The sequence below is a fragment of the Coenobita brevimanus genome, chromosome 101, assembly GCF_032717465.1.
Source record: "Coenobita brevimanus isolate Jiangsu-jjx chromosome 101, ASM3271746v2, whole genome shotgun sequence".
In the NCBI taxonomy this organism is placed as follows: domain Eukaryota; kingdom Metazoa; phylum Arthropoda; class Malacostraca; order Decapoda; family Coenobitidae; genus Coenobita; species Coenobita brevimanus.
The window spans coordinates 6,289,474-6,292,708 of record NC_137054.1 but is presented as its reverse complement, the minus strand read 5'-3'; the positions used below and the strand labels follow the sequence as shown (position 1 = coordinate 6,292,708).

Genomic DNA, 3,235 nt, shown 5'->3' with positions numbered 1-3,235 from the left:
CTGCCCTACAGCAACAACTGCTGCAGCGTGGATTGGTCACTAAGGCTGCCTACTCTCCTGGCTACCAAGTCCTCCGCCCTGATGCCCCCATGCAACCATCCAGAGGTGTGTTTGTGTGTATAAATATTGACAAGGAGTGAGCTCATGTTTGTATTTTTGGGGAAGTATATGTTAGTAGTTATTTATTTATTTATTTTTTTGGTTTATAGTATACTGTACTTACAGAATAATTTCAGGGTCTTTGTGTCCTGAATGGGGATTTTTGTCTGTCAGTGTTTTGGCATGTTATGCAAATCACTACATGTTACCTTCTATTACCTTCCATCTTCATTTCCTTCATACTGTATTTGTTTTCTGTTTTGGATTAGTTGTACTTGTCTAGTTTTATCTATTTTTCTCTTGCACTCTTCTGTATTTATAATTTCCTGCTGTTTAATTGTGAAATCTAATCTTGATCAGTATCCTCTCAGTACAGATCTTGTTTTTGTTGTGAAGTATATGGACAGTATCTTAAAAGACATGCACTTTAATCTCTAGAGAGTATTATCATCATTTGGTGATTTTAGATTCCCATTTATTTTTTAAATTATACGGTACTTAAGTACTGTAGTATCTGGATATATACTGTAGATTTTATTTGTAAAGATGTCTGTGGTATCTTAAATCATCATTGTTATCATAAGTACCGTCCTGCCTCTTTTTCCCCATAGATGAGTGGGGTGAGAGGGGGGGGGTTCCAAATTGATTGATAATTGGTGTTAAATCATCATTCTTTAGACCTTCTTTCTCACCCCAGTGTGAGCTGAGGTCAGCTGCAGAGAACCAGAAAAACAAAACAAAAAAATAGAGAATGAGATATTAACCTAAGTTTGCTCATTGGAATGGGCCATGCTTCCATTTGCTTATAATTCAAGTCCCCCAAATTCTGACTTCACCTGATAGGTGTTTTAACCCTAAGAGACTGGTGTCCGAATATGCTGTCCCGCCACCACCTCCCACCCCCTTACACCCACCCCACCCACACTGCCCCCCTACCACCACACCCACACATCAACCCCCACCCTCCCCACCTGAACCCCCCCACTACCTGCACTCTCCCACCCCCACAGCCCCCTCAACCCTCCCCACTACCCCCTACCACCCCTGACCCCCCAACCTACCCTCCCCAACCCCCCACCCCCCAGTGCCCCCACCCACCCCCATGTCCCCATTATCCCCCCATCCTACCAACCACACCCTACTCCCCCACAATCCCCCCACTACCCCACAATCCCCCACACTACCCCCACTGCCTATCCTGCACCACCGCAACCCCCTGCCTACTAGCCTCCCCTCCCACCCACCCCCACCTCCCAAACCACCCCCACCTGCAAAACCACCTCACCCCTTCAACCCCCACCCCCCACCCTCCTTCCCACCCACACCCATCCCCCACCTTCCCAAACCACCCAGCCAACCCCCTCCTACACCACTGCACAACCACCCACCACCCCTTCCACCCCTCACAAACCCCCATCATATCGCACCCACCGTTTATGCCCGTCCTGAGTGTATGTCAAAACATTGTGATGCCCATCTTTTAGGGGTTAAACAGAGTTGAACTTCAAATATCACATTGTGACCTGCAAGCCCATTAGATGTCTTCACAGTAATTCCAATGTTCAGATTTTCTTTCCAAAAATCTTGCCTGGTACCTTTGTGCCTTTGAGTTAAGTCTCTTGGGCTACCAGATATAAATGTCTTAAAACTAATGGGTAATGATGGCTGTCCTGCTGAATCCTCAGTTCTTCCTGCTGAAGACTAAGATATGATGAGTTGTCATTTGAAGGCGTCTTATTGCCAGACACAGATTATGAAGGTTGGAAGGCAAACTCATTATCTGTTAGCTGCAGTAGACCCTTCAGGACCTGTACAAGCATCCTCCAATTTCAGAATCAAAGTTTTGCGTTGTACTCTACAATAAAGCTTATGCAGTCACTCTGAACTTTTTTGGTGCAGTTTCATACACAAAATAGGCCATGTGATGTGTGATAAAGCTGAACATGATACATCACAGTTTGTGTGTGTGTTTTCATATATATATATATATATATATATATATACCTACAGTACTGTATATATATTGCTCCCTATGTTTTAATAAGTGGGTTGATGGAGAATTAGTGCCCCTCCCTGTAAAACAACTAACTCAGAGTCAAATGGCCACCCCTTATGGGATTATGGCATCTGGCAATGGATAGATAGGTATACTGTATATATATATATGTATGTATGTATGTACGTATATATTACATACACACTCTGAGTGCTACCCAAAAGTTCCAGTAATTTGAACAGAGGGAGTCAACCATTTGCAGTTTTGCCTTTTGCCACTAGGAGGAGTCAGCAGCACCCCTTATGCATCAGTGTGGTCCCGGCTGTGTCTGTGAATGGATATGTTGTTGAGCTACGTTTACTATTGTAATGTGGTGTGTAGGTGGTTTGGCAGTTTTACAATGGCAGATCAATGGTGCAGCAGTGTCAAGTCAGTGTTGATTGTTTTCTTTGATATTCAAGGGATTGTTCACAAGGAACTCGTCCCACCCGGTCAGTCTGTCAGCGGAAAGTTTTACTGTGAAGTTTTGCAGCATCTGAGGTAGAACATCCGTCGCAAACGTCCAGAATGGTGAAAGAACAAGGACTGGGTCCTGCATCATGACAGTGCCCCTGCCCACACACCAATTGTTGTCCAGCCATTCCTGGCTTCCAGAAACATGGTAGTCATTCCCCACCCAACCTGTTTGCCTGACCTTGCCCCCTGCGACTTTTTCCTGTTTCCCATGGCCCAAGCTGAAATTATGACTGAAAGGGTGTCGATTTGACTCAATTGAGGAGGTCCAGACAGAATCGCAGGAGGTACTCAAGACCATCACGCCTGAAGACTTCCAGGGATGCATGGACTCGTTGAAAAAATGCTGGGACCACTGTATACATGCCTTAGGGGACTACCTCGTAGGTGACAGTGAGAACTAGGAGGTAAGTTAATTTATTTTTCCACAATATTCAAATTACTGGAACCTTTGGGCTTAGTATATATATATATATATATATATATATATATATGTACATGTATATATGCCAACGGCCATACCACGTTGAGTACACCGCTTCCTGTCCGATCAGTGAAGTTAAGCAACGTTGGGTCTGGTTAGTACTTGGATGGGTGACCGCCTGGGAACACCAGATGCTGTTGGCA

At 44.6% G+C, this 3,235-nt stretch overlaps 1 non-coding gene across 1 annotated transcript; it reads left to right on the top strand.

Annotated features, from left to right (window-relative positions):
- Nucleotides 1-3,116: 3,116 nt before the first annotated feature.
- On the top strand, nt 3,117-3,235 carry LOC145415264 (5S ribosomal RNA). Its single transcript, XR_013900042.1, has one exon. It is a non-coding gene; the product is annotated as a 5S ribosomal RNA (ribosomal RNA).